Source organism: Conger conger, chromosome 10 (assembly GCF_963514075.1).
Source record: "Conger conger chromosome 10, fConCon1.1, whole genome shotgun sequence".
Taxonomy (NCBI): domain Eukaryota; kingdom Metazoa; phylum Chordata; class Actinopteri; order Anguilliformes; family Congridae; genus Conger; species Conger conger.
In genome coordinates this window covers 10,362,349-10,376,916 of record NC_083769.1, presented here as the reverse complement: position 1 = coordinate 10,376,916, position 14,568 = coordinate 10,362,349, and the positions used below count along the sequence as shown (strand labels likewise).

Below are 14,568 nucleotides of genomic sequence, written 5' to 3'. Positions count from 1 at the left end.
AAGGTACAATCTGTAATTTTGGACTTCTAACGGTCAAGAGAGGAACAGCAAAAACACCTTCAAACCACAACACTGTTTATCCCTCCCCTTCTCTGTGAATGTGCTGACGTTGAAACACCATTGGCTGTGGCAATTAGAAACAATTTTCAAGCAATGAGCTTGAATTATTGTACAGTTATTCAATGTTTTGGTACAGTGTCAGGCTGTCAACAGCATATTTTGAAACCCGAATTTAAGGACTATAAACACAGGCAGAGGGTGAGTCAATATGTCAGTGAGCCTTTTTCAATGATAGGAAGGGATTTACAATGGTCTTGTAACAATGTTTTAACACAAAAATCTTACCTATATTGTACCTTTAAATGCACCCAGAGATATGCACATGACCTTTTTCACTGCTGTAAAGCACATTGTGCTTCGTGCTATATGCTGGAAATGTGCTATACTGCGCAAATAATGTTATTGTACAAATAATGCATGGTGAAAAGGTGGGAAATGATATATCAATCATGCTTCAGTCACAGAAACAGCCCCAAACACAACAGCTGAGCTAACACGGAATTAAAGTCAGGTCTAAAGCCTGATTTATACTTCTGCGCTCAATCTATACTTGTGCGCTGGGGTGCCTGCGTCACTCTGCAATTACACCGCCAAAACGTTTTCGCCAGGCATTATATCCCATAATCATTTGAAATCAACTGTATGATTCTTACTTGCATTAAATTAATGGCGGCTGAAAACAGTGGCGGTGTGCACAAGGAACTGTAAAAGAGCTTATCCACAAGTGCAAGTATACAGCAAGCTACATATTGATATGACTGAATATATGATTGCTATTTTGTCACATTCATTGCACAAGCTGACACAGCAAAGCCTTTTTAGATCTAGTCAAAGCTTACTGCAACTTCCTAGGAAAAAGGTAAAATTATGTTTGCTGAGCGGTGATTACAAGGAAATCCACATCCACATGCTTGCAGGTTTGCTTTCATTTGTTACCATGGATTCCAAGAAATCTAATTACATGTACACAGACTATCATGATGAAGCTAACAGGAAACAGGATTTGTGGGAACCACTTGATAGCCATGAGTTGCATCTGTAAAATAACTTACACAAGTGAGCTCCAATCTTCAATCTTCACTTCACTCACACACCAACTGACCGTTTAAATTTTTCCATAGTATTCTAATGAAATATGTTCCATAACTTGAGTAAGTAGCTGTGTGTCGATCAAGGTAAAATAATTACCTTTAGTTGATGGCTTCATTCATGTGCCATTTATCTGAGTCATTCCGCATTTGATGATCTAACCATTCTGTCTTCATATTATTTATGGGACTCATGTCCACAGGGTCAAAAATGACACCAGAACTGCTGTGACAAAGCCTCCTCAGTGAAATTTAAACCCTACATCAATATTAAAATACCCAACGTTTCACTCATCACTACATCAGTGAATAACTGTTTCCCTACTTCAGTCCAAAGAGACTGTATTTGCTCATTATACACACATTTTTACATCAAAACACATCATCATTTTATTGTAATAGATAACTGCTGTCAGACTTCAGAACAATTAACCCAATCGCGTAACTGCAGAAACATCCGATCAAAGTCTTTATTCACTTCAGGGCAGGTAAAACAGGCGAAGGTTGATGGCTGGCAAACAGATGTGTAGCAGACAAGACAGTTATCCCTATCCTTGTCTAACCCCCCCCCCCAAAAAAAAAAAAAAATGCACTTCTGATGACAACTATGTTTAGAACAGCATTTCATGTGTATTTTGCTAGTTTCTGGATGTGATGCTTTGACTTATGGTAGAACCTATGCACTTGTAAGTCGCTTTGGATTAAAAGCGTCTGCCAAATGACTAAAATGTAAATGTAAATCAACAATAATCCAGGCAAGGGTTCGGTAACGATGCAAACAGACACAGCAAAGGAAATCCAATATGTGGTCGCGGTCACAGGCAGAAGGTTGATGACAATAAGGCAGTCCAAACAAGCAGATAAACAGAAACAATATCCAAAGGCACAAACCGATAATCCAAATGAAGTCCAAGTACAGCGGGTCAAACACGAACAGAAGGAGAATCCAAAAGGCGGTGGTCGAAAACAAAATGGGTCGGGACACAGAGAAACAAGTGTGTGCGACAATCAGGAAGTAACAGGTGAAACTAATTAATTAACAGAAAACAGACTACGGAAAGCACAGTGGGTAACGTAAGGACGAAACGCTTGGGACGGAGACAGAGAAACACAGATCATGACAACTGCAGGGTAAAAAAAAACCAAATATAATCTTGGTATCCTGATGGTGTACCACTATCATAAAAATATAAAAAAGGGCAATGCTCCACTTTTTTCTAATGGCAGGCTCACTCCAGGAAATGTCATCGAATTTTGCTCAGAAAAAAATACATTTAGGGGGTTTTCACTGCTGTTAAACTCACTACCACATAACAGCCTAAAATGCATTCACTTCCTTAGTAGAGTTGGGAAAGAAATTTGATCTAAATGACTTGACCATGAAATGATTGTTGGTGCCAGATAAGGTGGTATGAGTATCTGATGATCTATGATTTTCTCAAGAGTTTGCATAGAACGGTGCATAAAACAAAAACATCCAGTGAGCAGCAGTTCTGTGGGCAAAAACACCTTGTTAATGAGACAGGTCAGCGGACAATGGCCAGACTGGTTGAAGCTGACAGGAAGGTAACAATAAAGAAAATAACCATGCATTACAACAGTGGTGTGCAGAAGAGCATCTCTGAACACACAACGCATCAAACCTCTCAGTGGATAGGCTACAGCAGCAGGAAAACCAATAAGTCTAATAAATACCGAATAAAGTGCTCGCTGAGTGTATATCAAATATACAAAAATATGAGATATGTCTGGAGGCAATGGCGCTCACACTGGACAAAATGGCCGTTCTAATACAGCAGCTTCTACAAATAACTGCCACTGATTGGGCAACCAACCTTTCTAGCAGTGGGGATATTCTTATCCTGCACATCTAAATATAGTGTTCATACATCATTGGATGAGTGTTCATAGATAAGAGGTCCTGCCAAGTGACTGTAATGTCATTTGTTGTAATTTTATTATTTTGTTATCTTTCACTAAACAAAAAGACCCCAGATATCAAAGCATGGTAAGCAGTCAGCTGTCATAATAAAAGGCTCATTAAGCCTCAAGTAGCTTCAGAGTCAGTTGCCAGGTGTTTAGGTCCACATACTACTGCGCAGAGAAAGAAAAAAGAACAGAAAAAAAGGAATGTCACTGAACATAGAAAATACCGTACCTTGCAATGGTATGGGGCGATGGTGTGAATCAATTTCTATTGTAATGTGATCCATACCTTGTTGAAAGACAATCGAGTGTTTATCCGTGGCCATGGCCACAGTGTCAGAAGGTGGTAGTTATAGGTCTAGAGTTCACCGGCCTCCATGAGAACAAGCAAACATATGGCAATGGGGCCGAGACTGTACGTGGCAGAAAACAGAAAATGTTTAGCTTAGGTGATATATGATCTGTTGTTACCCACATATTAAAAAATGAATCCAAGAGAGAGACAATGTCTCTCAGTCCTCTCCCCTGTTATTGACCTGGCAGTACTTTGGTCATGTTCATTTCTATTGACACTCTCTGACTTCTCTTAAACGATATAGTACTTATTTCATGAACTTGACATGTTGATAAATCAATCAAGTTCACACAGCCATTCTATATTTTCTCAAAATAAATCATTCTCATTCTCGCTGCATTATTAACTTCAGACCACCCGAGGATACCATTTTGTTTGAGTTTGTGTAATTGAGCTGATGTGTAACATGGAACCCTCTTACCTCTGAGGAGAGCTCTGTGTAGTTTCATACATCCATTGAGCACTAAATCCAGCTAATAATGCTTTAAGGCTAGGAAATTGGACCAGAGAGAAGATGCTTTAATCACTTGTTTGGACATGTGATAGAAAATCAGTCTGGCAATGGATCAATTGAACTTTCTTTGCTGCGTATGTGTCCGTGAATATGTCTGTCTGTATGTTTGTCTGTTTAGATTTGTGTGTAAATATGTCTGTCTGTATGTTTGTCTGTTTAGATTTGTGTGTAAATGTGTATAAATATTATACTCTTCATTAATAAAAAAAAAAAAAAAAATTCTCAAGTGAAGTTTGATCAAAACTACCGCACCAAAAATACCGCACCAGCACAACCACCGGATGTTCTGCATTGTTGTTGATGTTATGTGCGTTGCAAATAAATTGATATGTAATTACCTGATGCCTCAGACTAAGGCCTGACAAAGCCCCTCGCTCCACGCCCAATGCAGCCTGCGCGTAACCCTCAAAGCCTGCAATGGAGAATCAGCTGTGCTTTGAGCCATTTCTCAAAACATGCTGTGCCAGTTAGCATCTAATTGTAAAGATTGACTTTTGCATGCAGTGTTCCTAATCCTTCCCCATAATCCCCTTCACATAACTGATTGCGCTTATGCACCTGGCTTCACCGTGGCCACTGACGTCTGTGTCAGAGCAATCCACGTGCAGCCCGATTACATGCAGGAAGCTACATTGAAGCTAATCTATGTCGGTCGTTCTGTTTTGTGTCTTTACCCTAAGATGATTCAATGCAGTTACTTTTTCTATTCTCTCACTGTGAGAATTTCGACAACTATAGTTCAGTTGAGACCACTTCATAATAAAACAGCATTCAAACACATGAGTAGTAAGAACCCGTAGTAAAAAAACACAATTGAAATTCTGACTTATTTTTGTATTTAAGTGAATTTGTGAACTGGGACTCTAGTTTACTGTGATATTACAGGCATACTATGTAGGATTTTCACTTTGAAAATATAATAAAACAAATGTGCTCAGTCGTTCTGATACAATGCCAACCTGTATCTGCGTCCACTTCTGCCTAATACTTTGCTTGTCTACTTGTTTTTGTTATTCTAAGAACCACTTTGGACATTTCTGGGCATGGCCAACTGTGTCCAACACTGAACTCATAAGCTCTATGGCTTAGTGGTGAGCTAGGTTTGCGAGAGATAGCTTTGGTGGCTCACCGATAAGCAGGTGGCTGGCCAGCGTTCGGTAACATTAGGTATAGGCAGCTATTAGCTTAATTAGCTAAATTAAGTTTAGCACGCCAGCTGGCTGTCCATGATAGCTGGGTCTGTCTGCATAGCAGGCCTACTTACTAGTGCTTATTTTCGGGAGATTCGGGAGATTTGTACTTTGTTGTACGCCACTCTGGATAAGAGCATCTGCCAAATGGCATTAATGTAAATGTAATGATTCGACAGGCGTATTTCCTCTCCTGGGCAGGGGAATCCAAAAGACTCCCAGACTTTAAGAAGACTTCAGATGTCTGATAAAAACAAAAGCAACAATGAATTGATGTGTTTGTGCATTTGCGTGCTTATACGAGCACTGTGCGATGCTTCCTTCTTGGCAGGTTAGATAAATGTAAATTACATTGCATTCATGGCATTTGGCAGACGCTCTTATCCAGAGCAACATACAGTTGATTAGACTAAGCAGGAGACAATCCTCCCCTGGAGCAATGCAGGGTTAAGGGCCTTGCTCAAGGGCCCAACGGCTGTGAGGATCTTATTGTGGCTACGCAGGGATTAGAAGCACCGACCTTGTGTGTCCCAGTCATTTACCTTAACCACTATGCTACAAGCCGCCCCACTGGTGTGTTAGCAGTGGCTAGTGTTGGTTCATTGATTCAATCACCACTAACGTTTAGCTAAAGCTACCCCATTACTTTTCTGCATATAGTTTTTGCTATTGGATATGTCAGTCAAGCATTTCGGCACACTTTGACTGACTGAGTGCTCTGAATATAGCTACTACTGTATTTTTGAAGGAGTTCAAAATTTTTGAATATGTTCCAAACCCAAGCTAAAGATGGCTAAACTGTGATTTTGTTGCATACGATAGCGAAGTGCGAGTTTTTGTATTAGAAATCGGAAAGCTATAGGCTACTTGCGAGGCATTGCTTGACTAGCATGAATTAACAACTTGTGAAAGAGACTACAGTAACTTAGCGAACTAGCTACTAAATAAATACAAACACAAGTAACTTAAGTTAAATAGCTAGCTAAATGGCTTGTGTGGAAAGAGACTACTAAATTAACAAATCATATTAGAACACAGTTTTCTTAGCTCATTACTATCATATAGTAGTCGGTACATACTGTGTAACAAAGCTCCCAACAGCTAGCCATACTGATCTTGGGGGTGTCGGTGGGGTTGAGAATGGGGGCAAAGACGTTTTTTGTGTGTAAACACAGGAGGGAAGCAAGGAAATAAATCCTGCATAGTATGGATTTAAGGACGTCAGTCTGGGCATCTTTACATTTGTGGAGTCAAAAATCCCTCAATAGTTTATTTACAGTTCCAGGGGTAGACTTTAAATGCACACGTTGGAGTTTAACAAAGCATAGGCCTATTCTTTTAAATGGTAACACTTCTTTTTTCTGAATTGAAATGTCTCATAACTTACTTGATGAGAAGAGAGACTATCGGTTAACTTTCCAGTCGATTATTCAGAGAGTTTACAGGGTTAATTAGGCAAATAAGAAACAGTTGTTACTCACGCCTCATAGATCATACCCTGTGCGTGTGCAGACATGTTGCCAAAGTAGTGTGGAATGTGCAGCGTACTACAGGTAGAAAAAGTGAAAAAGACTCACTGACACATTGACTCACCCTCTGCTTGTGTTTATAGTCCTTAAATTCGGGTTTCATCGTATAGCTGTACAATAATTCAAGCTCAGTGGTTGAAAATTGGTTCTAATTGCCACATCCAAAGGCATTTCAACGTCAGTGCGTTCACAGAGAAGGGGTGGAATAAACAGTGTTGTGGTTTGAGCGTGTTTGTTGCTGCTATTCCTCTCTTGACCGTTAAGTCCAAAATGATCTATTTTACTTTAATCTACCGTGCAAAAATATTTTTAGCTAAATTTATTTAACTTAACATTGTGGCAGGTATGTGGCTTTGTGTGTGTGTGTGTGTGTGGGTGTGTGTGTGTGTGCGGGGGGGGTCGGGGTAAGGTATGTCAGGAATTTTGCAAGGACTTAGTGCCCACAAAGGGGATCAGAACCTTTCATTGTAAAAAGAAAAACACACACTTCGCTTCAGATCTGTCAGATGTCACATCTGGGATAATCAAACCTCAGTTTGGAGAGATTCAAGAAAAAATAAGCTTGATGAATATGCTTTTACCACTGTCGAGCCATTCGTGGCCTAATGAACAACAGCACTCATACTGCACTGATTATCCTACATTCCTTCCACTGGCAGACACTTTGTCCAAAGGCCAGTGTATGAAGGGTCACTAGGGCCTCGCACCAGAAAGAGGCTCTCACACCAGGAAGCAGTTTTTGCCTTTTATTTTCTTTAAAAAATATATAATTTTGTATTTTTCTACCTTTAAAGGTGAAACTCGGGGATATGACATCTCGCACGCGGAGCAAAGGCTATGCCGACAGCAACCGCGAATGGGAGTTGCATCATCTCACAGCCAGTGTTGCCAGACCTAGCTGCTTCCCATCCAATTCCAGTCGGGCTCGTTCATGTTACTGTACGTGGATAAATGCCAAAGGGGCTTGGCGCGAAATACTGTTCAAATTGTCCCGGGGGCTTTGGGCGGTATTTTTGGTTACATTGGACTTTTGTTATATTAAAATGCTCCTCTCCAAGCTAATCATTGACATTCGTAGGCGGTGGTACAGCCTGTCTGTCCTCTGACCATTCCTTGGCTGTCATTGTACCTGAACCAGGTACAGGCTGTGTTTGCTTGATATCTGCATTCTCTGTTATTCTTGACTATCTATCAGCAGCGCAGTGTCACACTAATAGGGTACGATGAGCACATGTGTTCCCGCAAAAAAATACCCACATGTGAGTTTCGCACGTGTTAGCGGTGCGCCAAGGTACAGGCCTTTGGCGCTGTCGACGTCGAACGTGGCCCGGCATATCTCCGGATGGCCCTGGTGACATCGCTTATAGATGATACAGGAAAGCTGAAGGAGCTTCATTAAACTGCTCTCCAGTTTTATCTGCACAGTTCAAAAACTCTAAAGTAGATCATGCTGCAATGTGAGCCCTCTTCCTTGTTGGAGATGGGAGCACAGACATGCCCTTTGAAAGTTGGTGGGAGTGGCTAGCTGCAAGCACAAATGGGCCAGTGTACTTGACAGGAGTGGGACCACATTTCCAAAACAACATTTTTGGAGGGTATAAGCTTTGGAATTGGTGTGGCCTTTTTGCTCAGCAGTGAGTTTAAGAAAAGTTCGGTCCGATGCAGTTCTAGAGTGTTAGTTATTGGACAATATTTTTGTCTTGGGATTTGAGCCAAAGAGATTATTTTACATTCAGCCCTGATTTCCTGCTGCAAGTATATGTCAGTATTAGTCAGCTTTTTCAAGTGCCACTCGTTGCATGATATTTTCTAAATCCCCGAAACCGGCAAAACTTGCAAATCCTGGCACATAGTGGGGCATTGTGATGTGTTGCAGAAATTAGTCATTCTGAGATGAGGTTGTGTAACTACTTTGGAAATGTAGTTTATTTAAAAAGGGATGCATCCCTCAGGTGTTTTATTTAGTAACAATTTGCAGGCATAATTACTATAGACTGTACTTATTTTTAACAAACTTAGTTATAGTACATAGCAAATATAAGTTGATATTTGGTAAATTTGTATATATCTCAACCTTGTTTGTGCTACGTTTAGCATAATTTGGATTAATAAAATATTCAGACACATTACTAATAAGTGGCTGATAAGAAGCTGTAATGGCCGTAATTGATTCATGGATTAAATGAAGGCCCACTTGTCTAGCGGTGGGAGATTTTATGAATTTCTCAACACAGTAACAAGCGGATTTGTCTTTGCAATTACTTGAGTACTCCATTTTTTGGGTGCCTAAAAGTATGTTTCATAGCATCAACGCTAGGATACTTCTTAGAAAATATGACCCAAGATATAATTATAATTTGTTATTTAACTGATGCTTTTATCCAAAGCGACTTACAGTTGGGGACAATCCCTAAATGATATTAACCAGCCATTATCCAAATGAAAACAATTAAAAAAGAGGGCTTTGCAATTAACCAGCTCTTACACTTGACAGTGGTTCCAAACAAAAACAATTAAAAAAGAGGGGGTTGCAATTAATATGAAAGCTTGATGCTTGCAGGAGAAAATATGTGCCTCCTGCTCTATGTGTCATAACATCTTGTAAGCAACTTTCTTTGTCCTATAAAGACTAAAAATGAACTGCAAAAGACTAATTTTTGTGGACTTTTTGTGGAAAGTAAACTGAACCAAACCGAATTTTCTTTCTTTAGTGGCTAGCGAGTAACATTAGCCTCTCTCAAAGTACAGGTTCCAAAAAACAGAAACAGCTTGACATGGTTTAGCGGCTTGACCAGTTCAGACCAGCTCCCAGCCGGACATGGTTTGGCCAGCTCGACATCTGTTTTGAAAGATAAGATAAGCATCCAGCACTAGCTGCTAGACCAGCTTCATGACCAGCTTGACCAGCTCAATTTTCAAGCATTTTACAGCAGGGAGGCCAAGTAGTACTGACCAGCCCCTCCGCTTGCCCTCAGCAGGAGTAGCAGTCTGTGACTGCTGTTGTCTGATGCCTGTCCATACTGTTAAGCTGTAAGTGCCTACCAGTTGTAGTCTTTCATAAAGCAGGTACCTGGAGCACGCACAGTAGCTGGCTCCATCTCAGCACTGCCTACTGGTAGAGTTGGCTGAGAGCTTATTTTAACCAGTCGGGCCAGTTTTGCAGACACAGTTTAAGTCCAGTGCTAGCATTTGAATTGAGACTTTCCATACAGAACTCAAATTAGTCCAGGACTAAGCTTTCTGTGTGACTCTGAAATTGGCCCCTCTTCTACAAATAAAAGAAAAAGCCAGGGTGGGATTTCTATTTAAAAGCAGAATGAGGAAACCATCTGCATGCTTGTTGAGTTTCCAGCAAGGTGTGGTTCAACACATAAAAGCCATTGATACACTCAGTGGCCACTTTAGTAGGTACAACTGTACACCAGCTTGTTAATGCGAATATCGAATCAGCCAGTCACATGGCAGCAACATTAAAGCATGCGGACATGGTCAAGAGGTTCAGTTGTCCAGACCAAACATCAGAATGAGAACGAAATGTGATCCAAGTGACTTTTGTTGTTTGGCAATTTCAACACATGCCGCTATGGAAATGAAAGTGCTTTCTTAAACCGTACAGCCGAACGTCATGAGGTGACCGGTAACCAATTCTGCCAGATCATAGTCGTAACTACATAATTAGTCATTTCACTTCTAGCAGTTACTTCCTGAAACACAGTCTAGAGAAGTGAACGTATACATAGTCAAACGTTTACAAAGTGAAACTGAATGAATAGGTAACAGACTGTAGGCTGGTACACCATAGTAAGTTCTGTATATCAGAAGAAATACTTTTTTGATGGGATCTAACAATCAATTGCATACACTGGGGGAAGTCCACTAGTCCCAGCTCACACAAATTCATGGCAAGTACAGAGGAACTGTGAATATGTCCTACTGCACTTGCGTAAAAGTTATCACTTCCTGGCTGTTATTCTTCAGAAATATTCAAATGAGGACATTGGTCACTTATGTGGGGCTTTACTGGATTTCATGTGCAAATCTCTAACTTTCCTGAACTAGGTGGACCACAGCTGCTTTGAAAGGCATTCTACTGAACTTCACCAAGACAAAGAAATAGAAATAAAGCACCTTCTAGACCATTTTTTTACAACTCACAGTTTTATCCTTCCAAAACACATTCACCATATCATTAGACTATGTGAACTAAACTGTGGATATTTTTGCATTGCTTTCATACTAAAGGCATTCAATCACCACTTCTTCCAAAATTCATGAATACCTATCTCAGTCAGTGTTAACTACCAGCAAAAGTTTGTACAAATACAGCAAATTTTGCAGACATTTAGATACTCTGTTCAAAACAGTTAACATTCAGTTCAAAACCCAATAAAATTCTGATCATTGTGAAAGGAAATATGCTGCATTTTGGCAGAAAAATTAAACTATATGCTTGAAATACGTAAGAGAGATCATTCGGATTTGAGCAGAAAGTTTATTCAGTTTATTGTTGTTGTCACCATCTATACAAAAGTGATCATACTTGCATTGAAATGTGCATTTATATAGGGTAAATATAGATTTAGTTGTCACTGAAGAGATTTTTCCACTATTACTGTTGTATATGTACTGATGAAACACCTGTCATTTCAGTGAACAACCTACCCAGGTGTTTGTTGTTTGTGCCCCGTTACCACATATACAAAAGGGGCCACCTTTGGATTTGCATTTGCATTCTTTAGCCTTGGTGGGGAAAATGTATGCAGCCAGAGGCAGAAGAAGAAGACGTCGCGGAAGAGCAAGAACAGTTGTGTCTGATGAAATCAGAGCCACAGTCATTGATCATGTGGTAAATCATGGTCTGTCCCTGAGGGAAGCAGGTTAAGGGTTCAACCAAACTTGCCTAGATCCACAGTGGCTTCAGTAGTTAGGATTTTCAGGCAAACCAACAGGTACTATACAGTATTTACAGCATTCTGACTGAAGGAGTTCAATTGATGTGTATATTATAGCAGTACTATGATTTGAGAAGTCTCCAGAAAAAGCAGATGTATCAGTGCACATTTGTCTTTGACTCACTACAGGACCCCGCGGTCACGCAGGGGGAAGGGGAAGAATGTTTACGCCTCAACAGGAGGATACAAAAGTTGGGATGGTCAACAACAGCATCAGGCTAAGAGAAATACGCAACAAAATAATCACAGACAACAACATATTTCCAAACATTGACAGTGTAAGCGCTACAACCAAGAGTGCTACAGAAACATCAGATCAGGATGAAACAGTTGTACACTGTCCCCTTTGACAGGAACTCTGAGGGGGTCAAGGAACTCAGGTACCAATAAGAAGTTTATATGTGAAGGTTTAGGACCACCACCCACATGAACAGATGTCACTTCTAGATGCAATGGCTACTGGGTGTATGGACATAACAGTGGAACACATTCAGAGCTGGATAAGACACGCAAAGAGATGTTTTCCTTGGTGTATAGCAAGAGATAACATTCAGAGTGATGTTGATGAAAATCTATGGCCAAATGCAGAGGACAGGATGGATGGGCCAGGCCAACAGTAGACTTCTGATACTGATAGGCAGACAATATATGTGCAAATTACTGTATATAGTGAAAATATTGCTTTTGGTATGTATTTGTTATTGTTTGTAATGTATTTTGAGTAATTGATTGTATTGTATTTTTCTTTTCTGAATTACAGTATATTGCACTGTGAGAACAAACGGCAAGATATTGTAAACCCTCTGAAGAATACTGTTGCTTTTGTGATTTGTTTCTTTATCATATATTGTTTTACATTACACAGTAAAAATAGTTATTCTGGGTTTCCAATATAGTAAAACATTCATTCATTTACAGTTTACTGTAAATTTACCACACTCAGTCATGACATCTATTGTGAGAGGCAAACCAACAGATCAAAAGTTTCTTTAGCTGCTTGGCTTGAAATATTTGTGGATGCAAAAAAGGAAAGGGAAACACATAATATATGTATTTAGCGATGCTCCAAGTTGTTTGTGTTTTGTAGTTCATTGAACATTGAGTGACAAAGTAGTCTTATGGGAGAAAGCATATGCTATAGTTATGGCAGCATGAGTCACTTTTGGGTGAAATATTAAGTGTTTTGGTGGTTGAAGTGCATTTTGCACCAAAGGTTAACTGATGTGCTCAGGTGCGTGTTTCAAAAGCACACTGTGTGAAGAGTTTTGAAAAAGAGGACATGGTATTGAGACAAGTGTGAAAACGATTGTAAAAAACTGTAATATATTACTCCATGCCTCCCTCTGCTGGTGGAAATGGGTTAAAACTATTTGATTCTCATACTTAGTCCATCATACAGTTTTGTGCTAGAAGTCCATCCATCCATCCATTGTCTTAACCCACTTATCCTGAACAGGGTCGCAGGGGGGCTGGAGCCTATCCCAGCATACATTGGGCGAAAGGCAGGAATACACCCTGGACAGGTTGCCAGTCCGCCACAGGGCACACACACCATTCACTCACACACACACTCACACCTATGGGCAATTTAGACTCTCCAGTTATGAAAAAATATTGAACATATATTACTAACACTAAATTCTTGGATTCTAGATATAATGCAGATATCATTATATATTCTAGAAATATACTGAAAGTAATACATTATATGTTGGAGAATGTAAAAATATTGTAAAATGTACAAATTACTGCCAGTTAAATATATTGCAGTACACTGCATTGTGTCGAGTTGCGAGTGATGTAAGGGCAGTTTAAAATCTGTTTCGAGCAGCCAGAGCAGTGAGGCTGAGGGCCCCATGACATGTTTCAAGCAGCCAGAGCAGTCAGACTGAGGGCCCCATGACATGTTTCCAGCTGGTGTGCGGTCTGATTTCTTATTTTCGAGATGATCCAGATGCCTCGGGTAATCTCGGGACTCACCAATGCGCCCAAGTGAGCTGCTCGGGGTGTGTCGGTCAATTGCCATTTTGGCATAGCTTATTGCAATTTTCCAGACGGACAGGTCTGCATTTTGCTCTTTCACTATCCGCCTGCTTGAGTGGCAGGCCAGTCTGTGGCACAGTGCTAATTTCGGGGCTTTCACACGCAATGCGATTGGTCAGGGGCTGCGAATAGAATAACCATGCGCAGACTCAGGGATGAATAGAAAACTGCAGGCTTTAATGAGGACAGGCAGATCAAGCCAGACAGTGGTCAACACTTCAGGCACACAGGTAGAACCAGGGTAATCCGGTGCGTAACCATGAGACAAGAAAAAGTCTGGCAACGGGAAAGGCAGTCAAGAGCAGGCAACAGAACAGAAAACGCAATCCAAGTTGAGCAGTTGTGCAGCATTGTTTTGTGTTGCTGTCACTACCGGCATCACGGTGCAGCGACGAGGACTTTGGTTTCATGAGAGAACTGACGACTGCTGGAAACATCAAGTTGTTAGGGACATTGACGGGTCAGACAGCGCCATCTTCTGGTAAAAGCAAGGAACTGCGAGCGCTGTGAACAGTGCAGTCGATGACATCATCTCCATTGGAAAAATCAGTGTTGGCATGGAAACAACCTAGCCCTGACCCACAAGCTTGAGTAAGGGCAGGGATAATAAAATTGGCGAGACGGTTGTGATGTCACCTTACAAGGGAGAAAAAGAAAACAAGAGAGGAGGCTTTTCTTTTGGTGGAGCTCCTCGCTATTTTCTACTGTAACAAGATTTTTAAATCTACTTTTATAATAGTAGATATTACCCAACCTAAAGTATGCAGAATCCTAAAAAAGAAAACTAAAAAAAAAACCCACAGTGGACATACTGTGCCACAGTTCAGTTCGTAAATATGTGGACACAGGTACAATTTCTGCTGGGGACATATTTCATGTACCTGCACTAAAGAAGCGTTTGAATACACCTG

General features: G+C 40.5%; 1 protein-coding gene across 2 annotated transcripts in view; it reads right to left on the bottom strand.

Annotated features, from left to right (window-relative positions):
- Positions 1-14,568, bottom strand: part of LOC133138966 (thyrotropin subunit beta-like) — a 32,358-nt gene that overhangs the window by 12,930 nt on the left and 4,860 nt on the right. The gene's annotated exons all lie outside the window — the stretch shown is intronic.